Consider the following 25,185-nt stretch of genomic DNA (forward strand, 5'->3'; position numbering starts at 1 on the left):
CTCTGTGATGGCCAGACGTACCTGGTCCTCTGTGATGGCCAGACGTACCTGGTCCTCGGTGATGGCCAGACGTACCTGGTCCTCTGTGATGGCCAGACGTACCTGGTCCTCGGTGATGGCCGGACGTACCTGGTCCTCTGTGATGGCCAGACGTACCTGGTCCACTGTGATGGCCAGACGTACCTGGTCCACTGTGATGGCCAGACGTACCTGGTCCACTGTGATGGCCAGACGTACCTGGTCCTCTGTGATGGCCAGACGTACCTGGTCCTCTGTGATGGCCAGACGTACCTGGTCCTCTGTGATGGCCAGACGTACCTGGTCCTCTGTGATGGCCAGACGTACCTGGTCCTCGGTGATGGCCAGACGTACCTGGTCCTCTGTGATGGCCAGACGTACCTGGTCCTCTGTGATGGCCAGACGTACCTGGTCCTCTGTGATGGCCAGACGTACCTGGTCCACTGTGATGGCCAGACGTACCTGGTCCTCTGTGATGGCCAGACGTACCTGGTCCTCTGTGATGGCCATACGTACCTGGTCCACTGTGATGGCCAGACGTACCTGGTCCACTGTGATGGCCAGACGTACCTGGTCCTCTGTGATGGCCAGACGTACCTGGTCCTCTGTGATGGCCAGACGTACCTGGTCCTCTGTGATGGCCAGACGTACCTGGTCCACTGTGATGGCCAGACGTACCTGGTCCTCTGTGATGGCCAGACGTACCTGGTCCTCTGTGATGGCCAGACGTACCTGGTCCTCTGTGATGGCCAGACGTACCTGGTCCACTGTGATGGCCAGACGTACCTGGTCCTCTGTGATGGCCAGACGTACCTGGTCCACTGTGATGGCCAGATGTACCTGGTCCTCTGTGATGGCCAGACGTACCTGGTCCTCTGTGATGGCCAGACGTACCTGGTCCACTGTGATGGCCAGACGTACCTGGTCCTCTGTGATGGCCAGACGTACCTGGTCCTCTGTGATGGCCAGACGTACCTGGTCCTCTGTGATGGCCAGACGTACCTGGTCCTCTGTGATGGCCAGACGTACCTGGTCCTCTGTGATGGCCAGACGTACCTGGTCCTCTGTGATGGCCAGACGTACCTGGTCCTCTGTGATGGCCAGACGTACCTGGTCCTCTGTGATGGCCAGACGTACCTGGTCCTCTGTGATGGCCAGACGTACCTGGTCCTCTGTGATGGCCAGACGTACCTGGTCCTCTGTGATGGCCAGACGTACCTGGTCCTCTGTGATGGCCAGACGTACCTGGTCCTCTGTGATGGCCAGACGTACCTGGTCCTCGGTGATGGCCAGACGTACCTGGTCCTCGGTGATGGCCAGACGTACCTGGTCCTCGGTGATGGCCAGACGTTCCTGGTCCACTGTGATGGCCAGACGTACCTGGTCCTCGGTGATGGCCAGACGTACCTGGTCCACTGTGATGGCCAGACGTACCTGGTCCTCTGTGATGGCCAGACGTACCTGGTCCTCTGTGATGGCCAGACGTACCTGGTCCTCGGTGATGGCCAGACGTACCTGGTCCTCGGTGATGGCCAGACGTACCTGGTCCTCGGTGATGGCCAGACGTACCTGGTCCACTGTGATGGCCAGACGTACCTGGTCCTCGGTGATGGCCAGACGTACCTGGTCCACTGTGATGGCCAGACGTACCTGGTCCTCTGTGATGGCCAGACGTACCTGGTCCTCTGTGATGGCCAGACGTACCTGGTCCTCGGTGATGGCCAGACGTACCTGGTCCTCGGTGATGGCCAGACGTACCTGGTCCTCGGTGATGGCCAGACGTACCTGGTCCACTGTGATGGCCAGACGTACCTGGTCCTCGGTGATGGCCAGACGTACCTGGTCCACTGTGATGGCGAGACGTACCTGGTCCTCTGTGATGGCCAGACGTACCTGGTCCTCTGTGATGGCCAGACGTACCTGGTCCTTTGTGATGGCCAGACGTACCTGGTCCTCTGTGATGGCCAGACGTACCTGGTCCTCGGTGATGGCCAGATGTACCTGGTCCTCGGTGATGGCCAGACGTACCTGGTCCTCTGTGATGGCCAGATGTACCTGGTCCTCTGTGATGGCCAGATGTACCTGGTCCTCTGTGATGACCAGATGTACCTGGTCCTCTGTGATGGCCAGATGTACCTGGTCCTCGGTGATGGCCAGACGTACCTGGTCCTCTGTGATGACCAGACGTACCTGGTCCTCTGTGATGGCCAGACGTACCTGGTCCACTGTGATGGCCAGACGTACCTGGTCCTCTGTGATGGCCAGACGTACCTGGTCCTCTGTGATGGCCAGACGTACCTGGTCCACTGTGATGGCCAGACGTACCTGGTCCTCTGTGATGGCCAGACGTACCTGGTCCTCGGTGATGGCCAGACGTACCTGGTCCTCTGTGATGGCCAGATGTACCTGGTCCTCTGTGATGGCCAGATGTACCTGGTCCTCTGTGATGGCCAGACGTACCTGGTCCTCTGTGATGGCCAGACGTACCTGGTCCTCTGTGATGGCCAGACGTACCTGGTCCACTGTGATGGCCAGACGTACCTGGTCCTCTGTGATGACCAGACGTACCTGGTCCTCTCTCATGACCAGACGTACCTGGTCCTCTCTCATGACCAGACGTACCTGGTCCTCTCTCATGACGTACCTGAATCTGCCATGCATTTTAGGCCTTTAATTACCTTCTGCAGTCTCAATTTTTGCAAGTTGTTTCGTGTGTTCTTCTATACTTGTAGTTTAGTGGTTTATATTTGTATTATTTGTATAATTACTTTGTAATTAGTACTATTATATTAGTATACTTGTTTATATGATCGAATTGTATTTGTGTTGATGTTTTATTGTATAATATTGATGTATTGTATAATGCTGATGTATTGTATAATGCTGATGTATTGTATAATATTGATGTATTGTATAATGCTGATGTTGTATTGAATATTGTTAATGTTGTTCCTTGGGATGCTCTCAGGTGCTCCGCTATGACGTATGAACACTACCACTACCTGAGCGACGAGAGCTGCCACGAGAAACGTAGCCCACTCTGCATGCTGGACCCTCATGTTGTCATTGACCATTATGAAGGGGAAGCATAAGAGGACACACATGGGGACAAGGCTGAGGGACATGTTTGAAGGAGATGCTTGAGGATGCCACCAGAGAGGAAAGCTTGGAGGAAATGTCTGAGGAAAAGACCTAAGGTCGAAGACTGAGGTAGAACTCTGAGGGTAATGTCTGAAGGGGAAAGACTGAGAATGGAGCCTGCAGTTGAAACCTCCCTGGAGTTGCCTGAGTCAGTAAGCTTCAGGAGAATGTTTCAGCGGCTTGAAGGACAAACTTAAAGGACAAATTTGAGATGGATGTCAGACAGTGAAACTTGACCGGGAAGTCTGAGGGAGGACAGTGTTGTCCTGAGGGACAACACTTTCCTCAGCTGGTTTATACTGTCCTCAGCTGAGTGACACAATGATCAGATGGGTGATGCTGTCCTCAGCTACGTAATGCTGTTTATATCGTGGTTCTCAGCTGGATAGCGCAGTAATAACAGAGTAACGCAGTCCAAAGCAGGAAAACACAGTCCTTAGCTGGGTGATGTCTTCAACGGCGTGATGCTGTCCTCAGCTGGGTGATGCTGTCCTCAGCTGGGAGATGCTGTCCTCTGCTGGGTGATGCTGTCCTCAGCTGGGTGATGCTGTTCTCAGCTGGGGGATGCTGTCATCAGCTGAGTGATTGGTGTCCTGAGTTGGGTGATGGTGTCCTCAGTTGAGTGATGGTATCCTCAGTTGAGTGATGGTGTCCTCAGTTGGGTGATGGTGTCCTCAGTTGGGTGATGGTGTCCTCAGTTGGGTGATGGTGTCCTCAGTTGGGTGATGGTGTCCTCAGTTGAGTGACGCTGTCCTCAGTTGGGTGACGCTGTCCTCAGCTGGGTGACGCTGTCCTCAGGTTGGTGATGCTGTCCTCAGCTCTGACCAGAGGAGCACTATATACTGTAGAATCCTTACAATAACCTCATGGGCGACGACTGTCACTGTAACCTCTCCTTGATAGCACTATAACTAATCTCCCCTTGATAACACCATGACTAATCTCCCCTTGATTTCACTATAACTAATCTCCCCATGGTGGCACTATAACTAATCTTCCCTTGATGGCACTATAACTAATCTTTCTATGAGGTCACTATAACAAATCTCCTTTTGATGTCACTATAACTAATCTCTCCTTCATGGCACTATAACTAATTTCTTGTTGATGGCACTATAACTAATTTCCCCTTGATGGCACTATAACCATCTCACCATTGGTCTTCCTCCAAAATAATCTTTCCTGCCTCTACTCTACACAGACGCCGCCTTGTTGAATCGGCTCTAATACACAACGTATCAAACATGAACTTGAGTCCTGGCTTTGTTGTTGTTGACTCTTCCCTTTCACAGTATATACTTAAATGCTCTAAACTTTTTAACAAACGTCACCTAACATAAACTTACCCTTCCATTTATCTTTCTTTCTCTTTCCTTTTCTTCTCCTTTTTCTTTCCATTGTTTTCTCTTACGATCTCTTGCTAATTCCTACTATTTCCCCCTTCTTATTCCTTTTGCTATCCCCTTCTTATTGGGTGGTATAAATAGGAGCTGCCTCGTATGGGCCAATGGGGCTTCTGCAGTTATCTTTGTTCTTGTGTTCTTGTTTTCTTATTCATACTATCCCCTTTATTACACCTTACCTTCCCTACCTTTGTCTTGCCTTCTCTTCCTCTAAGATTTTCTTCTCCTCACCTCTCTTCTACCTATTTATTGCCTTCTCCTTCAATCATCACAAGGAAGGGATGCGGCGCGCCTTGCACCCAAATGCTTAGACTGCATCAGTAAAGAGGCAAAACAGATTGGGATCAAACTCAACCCCTCAAAGTCAAAGGCCATGCCCATAAAAATAGCGAAGCCCAACATCCAACTCACAGTACAGGGTCAACCAATAGAATGGGTCGACACCTATCAGTATCTAGGAATCATCCTGGACACACACATGAATTTTAATGCTGAGGTCACTTACTTGAGAGAGCGAACTGCGGCCCGGACGGCAATCCTCAGGTCGCTAACCTCCCTTTCTGGAGGAGCCAATCTGCAAGTCCTTCGCACATACTCTGTACAGGCAGTCAGATCAGTGATCGATTATGCCGCACCTGCACTCACAAATCTATCACACCAACAGTGGAAAAAGCTTGAAGTTGCCCAAAACAATGCTATGAGAGCTGCACTGGGAGCCCCCATGTGGACCAGGCTTGAAACTCTTAGACTGGAGACGGGTTTGCCCTCTCTACAAGAAAGAATATCACAAAGGACAGCTACAATTATCAGTAAGATAATTATTTCTTCTGATCCAATCCCAGTACGGCAGGCCTTGGTGGTTGGACTAGGCCAAAACAATGGAAACTCTTGGGTTGCAAGAGCAGGAAAAGTCCTAAACAGACTACATTTAAAAAACATGATTCTTGATAGAGAGGGTGATCATCCACACCCAAATTACACTCCTTCCGCGCCAAGGGAAGAGCCTACTTTCAAAATAGTAATAGAAAGTCTTCCAATGAAAAAGGCTGCCTATGATCCGACAATCCTAAGGCGCATAATAGAAGAGCAAATGTATAGCATAGCAGTAGCAGGAGCCACCCACATCTTCACAGACGGATCGGTGGACACAGAATATGAGAGTGCTGGCGCTGCTCTTTGCACGGCCAGCGTACAGGCATATTGGAGACTGGGAGGACTAGTATCATCAACCCAAACTGAGCTGTTTGCCATACAACAGGCATTCGCATATGTGATTGCACAAAACACTCAAAATGCAATCATACACACAGACTCAAAAGCTGCACTTCAAATACTAGGACAAAAACAGTGGAAAGATAATGTGGAAATAATTACCACCATTTTGTATCTTGGAGCAGTCGCTAAAGGCAAAGGAATCAACATAACTTTAAACTGGATCCCATCCCATATTGGAATCCCATTAAATGAAAAAGCTGATGAAATTGCTAAATTGGCAACTCGTCATCCAGTGATACATAAAACAATTCAACCCAGCCTAGAGAACATAAAAAACATCATCACCAAAAAACTCTCACATCTCAACAAAGCCTACCTACACCAGAGAATAGCTGAAGGTTCTCCATCTGCAGCATGGTATCTTCAGGCAACCAAATTAGAAAGGTTAAATATCCCAAAAGGAATCCACAGGGAAATAGCAGTTAGGTTACATAGACTACGTCTAGGTTACAGATGCAACTGGGAGATTGGTGAACCCCGACAGAGAGAGTGCATCTTCTGCCAAACTGTCACAGAAAAGCCATTACTTCACTATCTTCTGGAATGTGAAGCAACCAATGACCTTAGAAGAGCTTTAGGAGTTCCTGAATCATGCAGCGGCCACCCTGAAGCCATCAACACAGCCACTCTCCTGGTCAACAAAGGTGTCCAGCAGCTGGACACCCTCATAAAGACTGTGAAGCAGTATCCTCCCCCGCGATAACAGCTTGATGGTTAAATGCAACCTCAGAATACTGAGAAAAAAAAATGTACCACTTATGGGCTATTCATGCCCGTGCCACCTCTTGGGTGGCTTAATCTTTATCAATCAATCAATCATCACAATCGACTTGAGAATGGTCCATGACGGACCGAAACGTCGTCGTCCCTTCACTTTCTAATGTGTGGTCTGGTCAACCTAACCAATCATCCCTTGATGGCACCATAACAACTCTACCTTTGATGGCACCATAGCCAATCATCCCTTGATGGCACCATAACCACTCTCCCTTTGATGGCACCATAACCAATCTCTCCTTAATGGCACCATAACCAATCTCCCCTTGATTGCTTCATAACTAATCTCCCCTTGATGGCACCATAACCAATCTCCCCTTGATTGCTTCATAACTAATCTCCCCTTGATGGCACCATAACCAATCTCTCCTTGATGGCACCATAACCAATCTCCCCTTGATTGCTTCATAACTAATCTCCCCTTGATGGCACCATAACCAATCTCTTCATGATGGCACCATGACCAATCTCCTTATGATGGCACCATAACTGAACTGAGTGACTAATATCAGCAACATCATCAAGATGTCGCTCTCCCTACGACAAGAAGTCGTTGGGAGAGATATGGGGAAGATGTTTGACACTAGGTCCCCAGTATAGACTTGATCATGTTCCCTAGTGTCGTGTCAGACTGTTTTACCTATAGGTACTCGTCTATCACTATGTCTTGCTATGCATTTGTATTAATATGCATTACTAGCTATAATTTGGTTAAATACGACCACATTGCTGGCGTTGTTGATCTTATTGTGTAAGTTTCTTATGCTTCTAGTTATTTTCTTACTCTCGGGTTTAAGAGGAGCAAACAAGTTACCGAAATTCTTGGTAAAGAAACTCTAGTGATATTTTCTTCAGCGTTTTGTTCCACTCTGGAACATCTTCATGTAATGTTCCAGATGGGAACGAAACGTTGAAGAAATTAAACGCTTTTATAATCTCTTGAGTTTTTTACTGTGAATTTCGGTAACTTGATTGATCCTTTTAATCCCGAGAGTAAGACAATAGTTAGAAGCATAGAAAACTTATACTATAAGATCAACAAGGACAGTAATGCGGTCATATATAACCAAATATACTTAAAGGAACGCCTGTATTAGAATGTAGGACTACTGTATGGTCAACTATTATCAGTATTCAATATTTTGTATAACTATGAATTAGTGTGAATTGCTATGTATTTGGTTGAATAATAATTTACTTAATAAAGTAATATTAAATGATATGTATTTAAATTATTACCAGTAATCTGACAAATGTGTTGTTTATATATTTTATTCATCATGCGTTTCGTCAACATTACAGAAATATATATTTTGAATCGGCTTCACTATTTACTGGAAAAAGTTACTCTCTTTGTTGATGTTTACGACAAAAAGTTGCTTCCAGTCTCAGTGTGCATGCTTAATGGAGAAAGTTACTCCAGACTTGGGGGTGGATGTTTACTAGGGAAAAATTACTCCTACGTCAACTCCTAGAAGACGTAGCAGACAGGAAGTTGCATATATGCAACTATATGCAACTTGGAGGACAAGGGGATGGTGGAGTGGGGAATGTGGGGAAGACAAAGGAACGGGGGAGGGGAGAATGGTGGGGAGGACGAGGGAGTTGGCAGAATGATGGGGACGGGGTAGTGAGTAATGGTTGGGAGGACGAGGGGACGGGAGAAGGGGGAATGGTGGGGAGAACTGGGAGATGGGGGAAGGTTGCTGTGGCTCAGCAACGCACATGCTGAGCGACAGCAACGTGTGGCCGGGTACAGAAAGTATTCACATAAAAATACTGCGAAAATATTCCCAAGACATGTATTTTAATTAATATTCAGAATCAATATTATCGATGTTAAGAAGCTAAAAAGAATTTCCAAAGTTGTTCTCTCCGGCTGTTCGTAAACTGTTGAGAAAGCTGTTTGCAAAGAAATTTGGTGATTCCTAAGGCCAGAACGATGTATCATAACTTGACCAATATGTGTAGCAAATATATGAATTAAGAAAACACGTGATAATAAATGGTATACGGCTTATACCCATAAATAACAAAACATTTTTAAAACTCCTATATGACACCAACAGATGGTGTCAATTTGTGTTGAACAATTCTTTGACAGTAATTTGCTGATCCTCAAGTAACTGAAAGTTCAACACGACACATTTTAACTGTCCAGGGATAAAATGGCTACTACTGGCCTCCTTTCACTGACTTATCTGGTCTTCTCCAGATGAGTTTTATCAAGAAGTGGAAAAAGGGCCTACATTTAAATTGTTTTAGTACTGATAATTTAGTTGGTTCAAGGGAAATGTTTTATGATGTTTACAGTTCAAAGACCAGCTTTAAGACGAATTCGTATTATTAGGTGGTGAATTTAATTGCGACAAAGGGCAATGACATCTCCGTTTTCTACCGAGGAAATTTCCACTGGCTTTCCAAGCTTCCCTGCATGGAAAATCAGACTTCCCTGCATGTATACTTTCACACCTGGCTTAACAACGAGGGGCTAAGTAACTTAACAGTGAAAATAAGCTCCATAGCGGGATGTTTCCTCTCACACTCTTCATGCTATTTGAAAGTTGTGATTGTTTAACTACATAGAACTCAGAGTAAAACATTGCCGGTATTTACTCTAAATCAAATTGAAGGCAGAGTTAGGAATAAATGATGTTAGTGGCAGTGAAGGTGATAATGATGACTTTGGGTTGCTTTTGTCTCCATTATGATCTACTCCTGGGGAGGAGCATATTAATTGGAAGATTTTTTATTTATCATTTATTGATCAATTTATTTCTTATATTGAGAAGGATTCTATGTTCCAAGGAATCATTCAGGTCAGAGGAAGGATATTTTATGGCAGTATTAAGGCATGATCATCTGTTAACTACTCAGACACTGATTTTTTTTTCTAATGTCTCTGTGTCTCATTTAGCCGCTCAGTTTCCACCAGTGTCCCCTTGTGCGTGTGCCCCTTGTGTTAAATAGCCTGGCTTTATCTACTCTATCAATTTCTTTGAGAATCTTGTATGTGGTGATCATGTCCCCCCTAACTCTTCTGTCTGTCAGGGACGTGAGGTTTAATTCCTGCAGTTCTGTAGTTTCTCCTCGTAGCTCATACCCCTCAGGTCGGGTAGTAGTCTGGTGGCAAACCTTTGAACTTTTTCAAATTCAGTCTTACGCTTAACTAGATATGGACTCATGCCGGCGCTGCATAGCTTCGTGCACCTGCATGTGTGTGTGTTTGTTACGACCCTGGGTTCCTAGTTGGAAACCAGAGGTCCAATTGAGCTCTAAATAATTACTACACATTAATTCATAGCATTGGATCATGTGAGAAGGATATTTAATTAACAATAACATTTATATCATGGCTGCTTAAACCTGGGAAATAAAAAGGATAATTGAAAAACAAATTATAAGAATATTAAAATTATATTTTAAAGTTTTAAGAATTAAGTAATTCAATTTTGATTTACATGACCAAAGTTTTTTAAACTATTAAAACTAATGAATACTTTAAATTTGGTTTATATTTGTACTTTAGCAATATTATTTTTGTGGTGGCTGATCATTTGTTTCTAACCGAAAACATTTGTTAAATACTTTACTTAGATTAGAATTTGTAATGTTAAGGGTGTTTTGGATTATAGTTTTATATATTATAAGACTAGGTATTGAGACAGAATTAGCATTAAAAGAGTATGAATTAGGTATGGTTAGTGTTTTATGATACTTTTTTAGTATATTAGCATTTGTAGTAAAATTTCCTATGTATGTATTTCATTTATGACTTCCAAAAGCTCATGTGGAAGCCCCTGTAGCTGGTTCAATAATTATAGCACGAGTTTTATTAAAGTTGGGGGGATATGGGCTGATTCGTGAATTGAGTATATTTACTGAAGAAAATAAAATATTTTCTTGGATGTGAGTGGGTATTAGAATCTTAGGAGGTGTTTTTGTAAGGATTTTATGTTTACGACAAGTGGATATAAAGTCTTTAATTGCTTATTCTTCGGTAGCTCATGTAAGATTAGTTTTAGGAGGGTTAGCAGTATTTAGGTGATGGGGTATAAATGATGCTGTTATTATTATTGTTGTTCATGGACTATGTTCATCTGGTTTAATTTGTTTATCTAATATTATTTATGAGCGATTAGGGAGGCAAAGTTTGTTAATTAATAAAGGGTTATTAAATTTAATGCCTTCTTTAGGTTTATGATGATTTTTATTAAATATTAGAAATATAGCGGCCCCTCCTACGTTAATTTTGTTGGGAGAGATTAATATAATTATCAGAGTAATTAGATGAAGAAAAGTAGTTATAATTAAATTAATTGGTCAATCTTTTTTTAGAGCAGCCTATACTTTATATTTATATTCAATTAGACAGCATGGAGCATTTTTCAGGTCATAATGTGCATGTTGTTCTGGAAAGTTAAGAGAATATTATGTATTAAGTCTTCATTGAATTCCTTTAAATTTACTAATTTTAAAAAGGGTTGTAGTTTTACCTATAATTTAATTTAAATAGTTTAAAAAAATGTTGATTTGTTGTGTCAAAGTTATAAGAGTTTATTTTAAATAGTGATATGAAAATTCTCTATACATTTAGTAAGGTTAATTTTTTTAATTATGAGCTCTTTATTATGTTTAAGTATATCTTTAATGAGATTACAAAATTTGATAAGGTATGTAATTGAGTGAGAATTATATTCTATAAATTCCTCTTCTATTGTAGTTACTTTAGTATTTGATTTATTACGTTTTATATTTTTGAGATTTATTTTATTTATTTCTTCTAGGGTTATATTTTATAGAGGAGAATATATAAGGGGGGATAAACATTATTACCGTTTTATATATTTAGTGCGCCCTTTTGTTATTTCATTAAATGCTTTAATTGTAAGACCTAATTTAATTAGTATTTTGTTAGGATGGGACGGTTTAGGATAAATTTTTTATGTGTTAGTAATTTTTTATCAGAATGAAAAATCTGCTAATGCAGGGAATCCAGCCTCTTTGACTCTTTCTGTTTGACTCTTGACAGTTTAAGCTAATCAGGTGGGGGATGTAGCAATTCTTTTAAGGATTGCTTTGTTTTTTAGAATAGGGGGTTGAAATTTTATAGTTTGAAGATTTTATACAAATGAGGATATAATTTTAATAAAAATGTTAATTGTTGTAGCTGCTATAACAAAAAGAGCACAAATTCCTTTTTCTGCTTGGTTACCAGCTGCTATAGCGGGTCCTACTCCAGTTTCTGCTTTAGTATATTCATCAACTTTGATTACCGCTGGGGTGTATTTGTTGTTTCGATTTAGGCCTATTTTTGAGGGGTCTTTAGTACAATCTTTTTTTATTAATTATTTCTTGTACAACTATATTTATAGCAGGTCTTGGGGCAAATTTTGAGTATGATGTGAAGAAGATTATTGCTTTATCTACTTTAAGACAATTGGGTGTAATGTTAAGAGTTTTATCTTTAGGGTTTCCTGATCTAGCTTTTTTCAATTTATTAACTCGTGCTTTGTTTAAAGCTTTACTATTCCTATGTGCAGGCGTTGTTATTCATAGCTTGGGAGATTATCAGGATATTCGTATAATGGGAAGTTTAATTATTAGAATAGCTCTAACAGGTGTTTGATTAAATTTATCAAATTTATCTTTATGTGGGATACCTTTTATGGCTGGCTTTTATTCTAAAGATTTAATTTTGGAGGTAGCTTTTATAAGTAACATTAATTTCATCAGGATTGTTATATACATTTTAGCTACAGGGTTAACAGTAAGGTATACTTTTCGTATAATTTTTTATACTGTTACTAGAATAAGACATATTGGTAATATGAGAGGTGTTAGAGATAATGATTTTGTTATAACTAATCCTATAATGATATTAAGATTAAAATCGATTTTAAGGGGGGCGAGATTACCAGGAGTAATACTCCCAGAGTATTATATAATATGTTGGAGAAGTTTTATGAAAGGTATAGTTTTAATATTATTATTAATTGGTTCTTTTATCGGGTAATGTTAAATGAGACTTTAAATAGTTTAAATATATATTTTTTAGTAGGTTTGCAGGGTCTATATGATTTATACCTTTTTTGTCTAGGGTAAAATTAAATGATTGTATTTTAAGATTAGGAAAAAGGTTTGATAAAACTGGAGATAAGTGGTGATCTGAATATTTTGGAGGTCAAGGTGGATTTGGGATATTTATAAAAGGTTCTTACCTATTAGAAATTACTAAGGTAGTATAATTAAGGTTTATATAAAGAGGTTTTTTTTATGGGTGACAATTGTTACTATTATATATTTTTTAATTTAATTTATATAATTTAAAATTAGAATATTGGGATGAAGCCACAAAAGTGGCTAATGCCTATAGATAATATGATGCCTGATAAAAGGTTAGTTTTGATGTGACTAATTATGTAAAGTTTACTCATATTATTGAAAGATAAGCTAAGTACTGTAATGCTAATTGGTTCATACCCCGTGAATGAGATCAATTTCTCTCTTTCCAGGGGTTTCTCCTTTTTAGAGTACTTTTTTTTTTACTTTAGTTTTAGGGTTAGAATTATGTACTTCTTCGGATACTTGATTTGGAGCTTGAGTGAGATTAGAGTTAAACTTATTATCTTTTATTCCTTTAATTTCTTCTAGAAATAACCATTATAGTTTGGAGAGTATTTTAAAGTATTTTCTGGGGGGAACCCCGTCGGCTCCCCGGAGCTATCCCAGGCTGATATGCTAATGTCAGACTTTGGCATCAGTCATGTGTATGGAGTTCTTAGGCCTACCGGGGACCACGGCCAGAACCGGGCCCCCTCAGAGAGGCAAGGGGAGCAATGGCCTATAGAAGCCCCCGTGTAGTTGGAAGCATTCTATGTCTGCCATCGACCGGAACAGGCACCCAGAAAGGTAAGCGCCCCAAAACAAACCCCTATTCTGGTTAAAATTGCTACCTAAAACCGAACTAGTGGATAGAACTCCCCAACCGAAAACAAGCAAACTAGTGTGACGTCACACACTGCCGCGCCGCTGTCTGCGCAGCTCCCCCCTCCCCGGGAGGGGGAAGGGGGAGCCCCAGACCCCCCGCGCCGACTACCCACACCTCAGTTCTTGAGGCTGATGCTATAGGCGATGGTCGTGTGCTCTGGCTCCGGTGTCGCTACTGCACTGTGCTTTGCGTGTGGTGTTAGTTTTGTGGGTGCGAGAGCCAGGAGTTATCTTCAGTACTCGGGCTGCATGCGCCTAGGGCTGCCTTCCCTAGGTGCCCTGTAAGTACTGCCCTTGGGGCTTGGGGCCACCTTCCACAGGCTCCTCGGGGTCTGCCTCTGCTGGTCCGTTTTACCTTTCGGTTTTTCGGCCGCCTGTTGGGCTCTTGGGTGTTCTGTTCTCCCTTGTTACCGGCAGGTAAGAGGCAGTTTGCACTGGTAGGGGCGCAGGGTGCTGCTCAGCTTGTATTTCCCGACATCGCGGCCGGCTCTGTTCCTTGGGGTTCGCTGTCCTCTTGCGGGGTTTTGTTTTTCTTTTTGTTTTTGCCTGGTGGGGGGTTCTGTCATTTTATTCAGTTTGTTTGCCCTTCCACTGTTCTCCTCGGTGGCGCCCCCTGCTAGGTCCCCGTGAGTGTACACGTCCCTGGGGTTCAGCTTTAGAAGTTTGCTTGGTAGTTTTGGGCGCCGGTTTGCGGCACCCTGCCTGGGACTACCTGAGCGCGAGTCCTCTTAAAGTAAACGCTCAGGACCCTGGGAATCCCCTAGGGGGCGCGTGGGTCCGATGGATGTGACCCCGGAGTCCCCACTCGCTGTGTGCGAGTTTGAGGGTTGCTCGGTCCCCTTGTCTCAGGGTGACCCTCATTGTTTTTGCCTCTGCCACGCTGCCTGTTGGGTCGGTGATACTTTCGACCCTGAGTCCTGTGAGTGTTGCTGCTTGCTTGTGACTCAATTTACCCAATCCTCTGATGATTCTATTCGGGTACAGGCGGCACGGGCGTTGCAGTCTAGGTTTCGTCTGTTGCAACGCGCTCGGTTGGTTGCTTCCCCGGATGCCCCGGGGCTGCCCCGCTTTGCTTTTCGAGACCCGGACTTGGGGGTGGGGGTCGCTTCGATCCTGGTTCAGTCCGCACCTCCTCGTCCTTCCCCTTCTGTTCGTTCTGGTCCCCCGCCCCTGCTTCCGGCCCCGAAGCGTCTGAGGGTTTCGGGGTCGGAGCAGGGGTTACTTGATCTCGAGACTCGGGCAGCTTCGGGGGTTGCCCCTTCCGGGGGGGCGGCAGAGGCATTCGAGTCTTGTCTCCTGGCCGAAGCTTCAGGGTCTGACCAGTGGGCCCCCCTTCCTCCAGCTTTTCCGGCTGCTCCGTCCTTGTCTTGTGAGGTCGGGGCTTGGGGAGAGGACTCGGCCTCGGGTCCTGTGGTGACGGACCTCGAGGCTGGGGAGGGGCTGACTTGGGGGCCTTGGGCCCCGCTGGACCCCGCCTGGGTTTTTCTTCCCACTGAGCGGGGCTTATTGTTACAAGGAGTGGGGTTTTCTTTCCCCCCCTCTGCGTACGAGTTGGATTTGGTATCGGCCCCTCCCCGGGTACGGTTCCGTGTTCCCTCGGGTACGTCGGTTCCGTCCTTCCGGAGGTTATCGGCTTATCGCATCCAACCTGGTGTGGTGCGAGCGGCCTTTGCAGCTTACCTCCTGCGTGACCCGGATTATGCCTCGGAAATGGATCCGTCCACGTTCAGGTTTGGGACTTCGTTCCTTTTCTGGCTCCGTTACGAGGTTCCGGAGTCGTCCTGGCTAGCAGACTGCCCCTTGTTTGGTCTGGATTCCTGGCATTCCTTCTGTCGTTCCCGCACGCTGGAGTGGCGGGAAGCTTCCACGGTGCTTCAGGTTTTCCTGGGGGGTGATCTTGAGTACCTGAATGTGTGCTTGTTTGCCCCTGCCCTTCCCCGCGATGTGGGCGTTATTCAGCTCCATGTGCAGGTTCTCTCCCTTTCGGCGGCGCTCGTGGCGGAGGACTTGCGCGATCGGGGCCTTTTGTGTTCGGCCTTGCGGTTCTTTTCCCTCCTGGAGCTGTCTTCGGATTGGCTCGTGGAGGATGTGGGGACGCTTGGGTCCGTCCCGGGGTCCGGCACCTTGTCCTCGGCTGCGCGTTCGTCGGCTGCCTTGTTGAAGCTGTTCACGCCGATTTTGCGGGATGCGGTTTCCCTGTTCTATGCTTCCCGTCTCGCGTGTCGGCAGGCGGTGCTGGGTTCCTCCGTGGAATCTGCTTGGGCTCTGGCTCTTAGGCGTTCTTCACCTTTTTGTCCTCTCCTGTTTGGGGAGTCGGCCGTGGCGCAGTTTATTCAGGCTGCGTCGGCGGCTTGTCGTCCGATGTCGGACTTGTTGGTTTTCCGGGGGTCCCGGGGTGGGTCTTCCCGGAAAGGTCGTGCCAGGGCTCGGGGTTCCTCTCGTCATGGTAGGCCTCTGGTGTCAGGTTTGGGGTTGGCTCCTCCTGCGGACCCTCCCTCGTCTGGTCGGCGCGGTGTTCGCGCTGTGCGGGGTTCTGGGTCTCGTAAGGGTCGCCGGCCCTTTCGCGGTTTGCCCCTTTGACGGGGCGATGGGGGGGCGGCTTGCGCTGTTCGCTCGCGCCTGGTCCCACGATTCGTGGGCCTTTCGGGTCGTGTCTCGCGGCCTGCGGTGGCGTTGGGTGGCCCCTCCCCCCTTTGGGGGGTCGGGGCTGGCAGGGCAGGCTTCTTCCCCTGCGCTCTGTTGAGTCGTCTTGGAGTGGGTACGCTTGGGCGTCGTCGAAACGACGTCGTCCCTCAGATGGGTTTCCCGTCTGTTTCCGGTTCCGAAACAGGACTGCGCGGACCTGCGGTTCATTCTGGACTTGTCCCGTCTGAACCCCTGGGTTCATTGCCCCTCCTTTCGGATGACTACGCTGTCTCAGGTTCGGCTCCTCTTGGAGCCGGGAGCTTGGATGGTGTCCTTGGACCTCCGGGACGCTTATTGGCATGTCCCGATTCATCCGCGGTTCAGGGACTGGCTCGATTTTGTAGTGGGGCGTCTGAGTTACCGCTTTCGTTGTCTCCCGTTCGGGTTGAACCTGGCACCTCGCGTGTTCACACGCCTTACACGGGTTGTGGTGGCTCGTTGCGTCTCCTAGGTGTTCGGGTGTTGGCCTACCTCGACGACTGGCTGGTTTGGGCTCCCAGCCAGTCGGCTTGCTTGCTAGCCAGGGATTTGGTTCTTTCCCAGCTCGCCGGGTTCGGGTTCTTGGTGAACTGGAGGAAGTCCCATCTGGTTCCCTCTCAGGTTCGGACTTGGCTGGGTCTCGTGTGGGACTCTCGAACCGCCTCCTTGTCTCTCCCTCCGGAGTCTCTCCTGCGGCTGCGGTCCCGCCTTCGTCTGTTTCTGGAGGGCCCTCGGGTCACCCGGCGGTTGCTCGAGGGGCTGTGCGGGAGCCTGAACTTCGCGATGGTGGTCTACCCGCCGGGTCGGGTTTGGCTTCGACGGCTGTTCTGGTTCCTTCGGGGTTCCCCCTTCCGCCTCTCTCGCGATCGCAGAGTTCGACCCCCGGGGGACTTGCGTCGGTTGCTGCGTCACCGGCTTCCTCTTCGGGTTTTTCGGGGTTCAGTGCCTTGGCGCCTACCCGAGCCCTCGCTCGATGTGTACACGGATGCGTCGTCTCTCGGCTGGGGTTTTGTGACCAGTGCTCACCAGGCCGGCCAGGGGCGTTGGGATCCGTCCTTCCGTCGAGCTCACAGTACGGTGCGGGAGTTCGCGGCAGTGTGGTTTGCTCTGGGGAGGATTCGGGTGGCCCGCGGATCGACGATTCGGCTCCATTCGGACTGCTCTCCGGTGGTTCATTGCCTGAACCGAGGGGGTTCGATGCGGTCCTTGTCTCTTTGGGGTTGGTCGCTTCGGGTGACTCGTCTGCTGAGTTCTCGGGGTTTGGCTCTCCTGGCGGTTCACGTACGGGGCGTGTCCAACGTCTTGGCCGACGCCCTGTCTCGCTTCGTTCCCCTCTCCACGGAGTGGACGGTCGACGACGAGTCCTTCCGTTGGCTTTGCCAGACGTTCGGGCGCCCCGAGGTGGACCTCTTCGCGTCGGCGTGGTCGCGGCGTCTTCCCGTTTATGCGGCGCCCTTCCCCGATTGCGAGGCCGTCGGGGTCGATGCCTTTCGGCTCGACTGGTCGAGGTGGGGGTTCCTGTACCTCTTTCCCCCGGTTCGGCTGTTGCTCCAGGTCCTGACTCGCTTAGAGACTTACCGGGGGAGAGTTGTCCTTCTGGCCCCTTGGTGGCCGGCCCAGCCTTGGTTTCAGGCGCTGGTTGCTCGGTGTCCGAACCCGAGGGTTTTCCCGCGGCTCCGCCTCTTTCAGCAGATCGGGCCGTTACGTCATGTAGCTGGTTCGATCTTCTCCTCGAGTCTTCGCGTATGGTTTTTTTGACTCGAGTCTATCATCATCTCTATGGTGATCAGGTGGCCTCCTTGTTGGTGTCCCACCTAAGGGCTTCTTCTCGGCGGCAGTATGAAGTTTCCTGGCGGTCCTTCCGTTTCTTTTTGCGTCTTCGTCGTGTTAGCTCCTTGTCTGTTCGGGTGGTCTTGTCCTTCCTCTCGTGGTTGTTTCAGGACCGTCATCTTATGCCTAACACTGTCGCTTCGTATCGTGCGGCGCTGGCGGAGCCGCTTCAGCTTGCTTTCGGTATCGATGTTACGTCTGCGCCGTTTCGCAAGCTGTCTCGTGCATTGTTTCACCTCCGGCCTGCTCATGCGTCGCCTGAGCCGTCCTGGTCTTTGGACAGAGTGCTCGCTTTCCTTTCATCTCCTCGTTTCGTTGTGGCCCCTTCGGTCCAGGATTGTTTTTCCAAGGCCCTTTTCTTGTTGGCTTTGGCCTCTGGGGGTCGGGTAGGGGAGCTTCATGCTCTCCTCCGGCGCAGGGGTTTTCTGCTCTTTTGGTCGTGGTGATAGTTTTGTTCGTTTGCAGCCGTCTCCTTCTTTTCTGGCAAAGAATGAGACTGCTGCGTTCCGGAGGGGTCCATGGGTGGTTGATGCTTGGTTGGTCAGGCCGGGGGTGCATCATGTTTTGTGTCCGGTTGCGGCGCTTCGCCGTTATTTGTGCGCCACAGCTTCTGTGTCCGGGGACGCGCTGTGGGTTGATCCGGTTTCCCTTCTTCCCTGTTCGCGGGTTCGGGTCTCTCAGGTCGTCCGCAGGGTTATTAGGTCCAGCCAGCCTGCGGTCTATTCCCGTGCCCATAACGTTCGTAAGTTCGCGGCTCTTGCTGCCGTCTTTGGGAATATGTCTTGGTCTGATATTCGGGCGCGGGGATTTTGGCGGTCGAAAAGGGTCCTGGCTGCTCGTTACCTTGTGAATGTCCCTGGGCCTCGTCGGGCCTGTGTTGCTTTGGGTCGGCGGTTGCGGCCAGTTGTCTCGGCTTCGAGTTGAGGGGTGAGCGACGACCGCCTCCCGGGTAAGTCCCTCTTTTTCTGTCTGTGGGTAGTTAGCTCCGGGGAGCCGACGGGGCTCCCCCCAGAAAACCAGCGTTGAATGTAATGAAACGCCATTTTCTGGGTGAGTCCCGGAGGCTCCCCGGCATCCCTCCCTCCCTCCGGTCGGCGGTTTTTCGCGTTTTTGACATCCAGCCTCAAGAACTGAGGTGTGGGTAGCCGGCGCGGGGGGTCTGGGGCTCCCCCTTCCCCCTCCCGGGGAGGGGGGAGCTGCGCAGACAGCGGCGCGGCAGTGTGTGACGTCACACTAGTTTGCTTGTTTTCGGTTGGGGAGTTCTATCCACTAGTTCGGTTTTAGGTAGCAATTTTAACCAGAATAGGGGTTTGTTTTGAGGCGCTTACCTTTCTGGGTGCCTGTTCCGGTCAATGGCAGACATAGAATGCTTCCAACTACACGGGGGCTTCTATAGGCCATTGCTCCCCTTGCCTCTCTGAGGGGGCCCGGTTCTGGCCGTGGTCCCCGGTAGGCCTAAGAACTCCATACACATGACTGATGCCAAAGTCTGACATTAGCATATCAGCCTGGGATAGCTCCGGGGAGCCTCCGGGACTCACCCAGAAAATGGCGTTTCATTACATTCAACGCTGGTTTTTTGGTACAAGTTTTAGCTACAATTATAATTATTTTTTCAGCTTTATTTATTTTAATAATGGTAAATTTAAAAATGGCATTCTCTTTATCATTGTTATTGAAGTTAGGTGCGGCTCCTCTCCATTTTTGGTTTCTTCAAGTAATGGAAGGGTTAAGTTGAATTCAAGTGATCATTCTAATAACTTTACAGAAAGTAGGACCTATAGTTTTTTTTTCTTATTTGGTTTATGATAAGTGGAGTTTAATTATAATTTTTACTTTAGTATCTGCTGTAATTGGAGCTATGGGGAGAGTTAAATCAATTATATCTCCAAAAGATTATAGCATTTTCTTCTATTAACCATATATCTTGAATATTTTTGACGATAATTTTGAGAGAATATTGTTGGTTATTGTATTTTAGGGTTTATTGTTTACTTTTTGTTATAGTTATCATAAATTTTTATTTACAGCAGGCTTATCATTTTTCTCATTTAGTTAATAGGAGGTTTCCTTTAATACCTAAAGTTATGTCTACAATGAGTTTCATTTCTTTAGGAGGCCTACCTCCTTTTTTAGGGCTTATTCCTAAGTGGTTTATTATTCAGGAAAATTCTTTTTGTAATTATTTATATCCTTTATTAGTGCTCTTAATGTGTAGGTTAGTAACTCTTTATTTTTATATTCGTATAAGTATTTATTTTTTAACTTTGGTATTTCCTTTTAGAGGTTGAGTTATAAAGGATTATGAGAGGAACAAAAATTATAAATATAGTAATGGTTACAAATTTTATTGGGATATTAATTCCTTCAATTTATATAATATATTAAGACTTTAAGTTAATGAAACTAACATCCTTCAAAGTTGTAAAAAAAATAGTTTCTTTTAGGTCATAAAAGTTTTAGTGTTAGCACATTTTCAGATTTGCAATTTGACCTTTTAAATTATTATTATAAAACCTAATAAAAAAGAAAAATCTTGTATCTAAATTTACAGTTTAGCACCTAAAGCTCGGCCATTTTATTTACGCAACGATGATTTTTTTTCTACAAATCATAAAGATATTGGAACATTATATTTTATTTTTGGTACTTGAGCTGGGATAGTAGGGACTTCATTAACAATGATTATTTGGGTAGAATTAGGTCACCCAGGAAGATTAATTGGAGATGATCAAATTTATAATGTAGTAGTGACGGCCCATGCTTTTGTAATAATTCTTTTTATAGTAATACCTATTATAATTAGTGGGTTTGGGAATTGGTTGATTCCTTTAATATTAGGTGCCCCGGATATAGCTTTTTCCTCGAATAAATAATATATGATTTTGATTACTTCCTTATTAACTTTCTTAACTAGACTTAATAACTTTCTTGTTAACTAGAGGTATGGTTGAGAGAGGGGTCGGAACAGGATGAACTGTTTATCCTCCTTTAGCTTCTGCTATTGCTCATGCAGGGGCATCTGTAGATTTAGGTATTTATTCTTTGCATTTAGTAGGTGTGTCTTCAATTTTAGGTTCAGTAAATTTTATGACAACGGCTATTAATACACAAACGGTAGGGATAACTATAGACCGAATACCGTTATTTGTCTGATCAGTATTTATTACTACTGTTTTATTATTATTTTCTTTACCTGTATTGGCAGGAGCTATTACTATATTATTGACAGATCGTAATTTAAATACTTATTTTTTTTTTATCCTGCAAGTGGGGGAGATCCTATTTTATATCAGCATTTATTTTTGGGGGGGGCACCACGAAGTTTATATTTTAATTTTACCTGCTTTGGTCTCATATTGTAGTTCAAGAATCAGGTAAAAAAAAAGGCTTTTTTGACGTTAGGAATACTTTATGTAATAATTGCTATTGGTATTTTGGGTTTCGTAGTAATGAGCTCATCATATATTTACTGTAGGCATAGATGTGGATACTTGTGCTTATTTCACTTCTGCTACAATAATTATTGTGGTGCCTACTGGGATTAAAATTTTTATTTGGCTAGGGACTCTTCAAGGGACGCAAGTAAACTATAGTCCTTATTTATTATGAGTTTTATTTTTTATTTACGGTAGAGGGGTTAACCGGGGTAGTATTAGCTAATTCTTCCATTGACATTATTCTTCATGGCATTTATTATGTAGTAGCTCACTTCCATTAAGTTTTATCTATAGGAGCTGTATCCGGAATTTTTGCAGGTATTGTTCATTGATTTTCTTTATTTACAGGTTTATCATTAAATCAAAAATAGTTAAAATTCATTTTTTTTACTATATTTGTAGGAGTAAATGTTACATTTCCTCAGAATTTTTTAGGTTTAAATGGTATACCTCGACGTTATTCAGATTTTCCTGATGGTTATAGAGCATGAAATGTTTTATCTTCAATTTTTGTCCGTTTTACCTTTCGGTTTTTCGGCCGCCTGTTGGGCTCTTGGGTGTTCTGTTCTCCCTTGTTACCGGCAGGTAAGAGGCAGTTTGCACTGGTAGGGGCGCAGGGTGCTGCATAGCTTGTATTCCCGACATCGCGGCCGGCTCTGTTCCTTGGGGTTGGCTGTCCTCTTGCGGGGTTTTGTTTTTCATTTAATAAGCCCCTCTCAGCGGGGCTTATTGTTACAAGGAGTGGGGTTTTCTTTTCCCCCCTCTGCGTACGAGTTGGATTTGGTGTCGGAACCTCCCAGGTTCGGTTCGGCTCCTCTTGGAGCCGGGAGCTTGGATGGTGTCCCTGGACCTCCGGGACGCTTATTGGCATGTCCCGATTCATCCACGGTTCAGGGACTGGCTCGGTTTTGTTGTGGGGCATCTGAGTTACCGCTTTCGTTGTCTCCCGTTCGGGTTGAACCTGGCACCTCGCATGTTCACGCGCCTTACGCGGGTTGTGGTGGCTCGTTTGCGTCTCCTAGGTGTTCGGGTGTTGGCCTACCTCGACGACTGGCTGGTTTGGGCTCCCAGCCGGTCAGCTTGCTTGCTAGCCAGGGATTTTATTCTTTCCTAGCTCGCCGAGTTCGGGTTCTTGGTGAACTGGTGGAAGTCCCATCTGGTTCCCTCTTTAGGTTCGGACTTGGCTGGGTCTCATTTGGGACTCTCGAACCGCCTCCTTGTCTCTCGCTCCGGAGTTTCTCCTGCGGCTGCGGTCCCGCCTTCGTCAGTTTCTGGAGGGCCCTCGGGTCACCCGGTGGTTGCTCGAGGGGCTGTGCGGGAGCCTGAACTTCGCGATGGTTGTCTACCCGCCGGGTCGGGTTTGACTTCGACGGCTGTTCTGGTTCCTTCGGGGTTCCCCCTTCCGCCTCTCTCGCGATCGCAGAGTTCGACCCCCGGGGGCCTTGCGTCGGTTGCTGCGTCACCGGCTTCCTCTTCGGGTTTTTTGGGGTTCAGTGCCTTGGCGCCTCCCCAAGCCCTCGCTCAATGTGTACACGGATGCGTCGTCTCTCGGCTGAGGTTTTGTGACCAGTGCTCACCAGGCCGGCCAGGGGCGTTGGGATCCGTCCTTCCGTCGAGCTCACAGCACGGTGCGGGAGTTCGCGGCAGTGTGGTTTGCTCTGGGGAGGATTCGGTTGGCCCACGGATCGACGATTCGGCTCCATTAGGACTGCTCTCCGGTGTTTCATTGCCTGAACCGAGGGGGTTCGATGCGGTCCTTGTCTCTTTGGGGTTGGTCGCTTCGTCTGACTCGTCTAAGCAACCCAAAGTCATCATTATCACCTTAACTGCCACTAACATCATTTATTCCTAACTCTGAGTGACTCGTCTGACTCGTCGGCTCTCCTGGTGGTTCACGTACGGGGCGTGTCCAACGTCTTGGCCGACGCCCTGTCTCGCTTCGTTCCCCTCTCTGCGGAGTGGACGGTCGACGACGAAATCCAGAGAAATCCTAGTAATGAAATCGCCAGAGAAATCCTAGTAAACAACACAGAAATCATCGATAGATACAGCAATAGCAGGCGGCTTGACGTTTGCGAGGCACTACACATTAAGAAGTCAACACCAGCAATCAACAGATAATTAATGCACAACTATATTCTACCCACCTCAAGACTCCGCTCCAATATAGAAGCATCAAGAAATATGGACCAATAGGCTTTCTACAATCACTTCCATTCAATACCCATTGTTTCGTGTTCTGTCTTGTGTTGATGAATTTAATACCCTATTAATACCACCTCACTCAAATATTGATATAAACAAATCGAAGATGTGTAAGTTCTATTCAGTTGTGTATGTGTAAACTAAAGTCTTTGAAAATGTAATAAGTTTTACCAAACGCGCTGAAGTGTCGTGTCAGACTAGAAATAAAAATGAATTTTGGAGAATTGTTTTTTGAATTACCACCAACAGTGAAAAGAAACATACGAAAGATCGAGAAAATTCGTGTTAGGATTATTAATCTTACTTTTTCGGTCATATTTAATAATATATGTCTACAGGAAAGACTGCTACCAAAATATACGAATATTAAAACGCACGACCCAGCAGCAAGGAATCAAGCCTTCACGATAAAATATCGCCAGGATCTGATTCGTGATCAGATATACAAGGCAGAAAATGAAATCAAAGACAACAAAACGCAACTACTTCATGCTACAAACGAATGGAGAAATAGCAACATCGACGAAAGTCTCCGTACCCGCATTGAACAACACCTCGACATCCTCACAGACCGACATCACCTCAGCACTGAAACAAGGATTATCAAGAAACTAACAACGTTATATGGAGGACCTATGGCTATTCCACGACCAAGAGATGGCTTCCTGAACCTTGCAGGAATTAACCTCACTGAGGACCAAGTCACTCTCCTAAATCTGGGTATAAACTGTCACGTTATGTCCAGACCGAGTGAGATAGCCCGGAAAGTGGAGTTGGAAATTCTGTTGGACGACATATTCGACCTCGAGACACAAAAGAAGGTCACTACCAAAGATAGTTTACAAGCAGAACTTATTGCGGAAGGAGGAAAGAATCGAGGCAATTACAGAAGCACCATACTGTCCCCCGAGCTCAAAGTGGCAGCTAAAAGCCTTCGTGAGAACAAGGAGATAGTTGTCAGGAGAGGTGACAAGTCGCCAATATACGTCATTCTTAAAAAGACGAATATCTGGCGAAAATGAACCTCATACTCTCTGACCAAACTAAATTCCAAAGGGTAACGAAGGACACTACAGCCGAATTGAAAGCAAAGGTCAACAAACTGATCAAAACTGTGAACGCCAAGAAATCCGGACTATATATATATATATATATATATATATATATATATATATATATATATATATATATATATATATATATATATATACATACATACCAGTATATAGTCACTTCTGGGGTGTGAGTTTTCAGTTGCATATTGTCCTGGGGACCATTCAGGCTTGTTCGCATATATATATATATATATATATATATATATATATATATATATATATATATATATATATATATATATATATATATATGTATATATATATTTGATTGAGTGTGCCCTAATCAGTCAGTGTCGAAATCTTATCAATGTTAGTACTGGTATGTAC

At 45.8% G+C, this 25,185-nt stretch overlaps 1 pseudogene; it reads left to right on the forward strand.

The window, feature by feature from the left end:
- Window positions 1-3,245: 3,245 nt before the first annotated feature.
- On the forward strand, window positions 3,246-21,463 carry LOC138366648 (cytochrome c oxidase subunit 1-like; annotated as a pseudogene).
- Window positions 21,464-25,185: the final 3,722 nt, after the last annotated feature.

The sequence above is a fragment of the Procambarus clarkii genome, chromosome 2 (assembly GCF_040958095.1).
Source record: "Procambarus clarkii isolate CNS0578487 chromosome 2, FALCON_Pclarkii_2.0, whole genome shotgun sequence".
NCBI classification, from domain to species: Eukaryota; Metazoa; Arthropoda; class Malacostraca; order Decapoda; family Cambaridae; genus Procambarus; species Procambarus clarkii.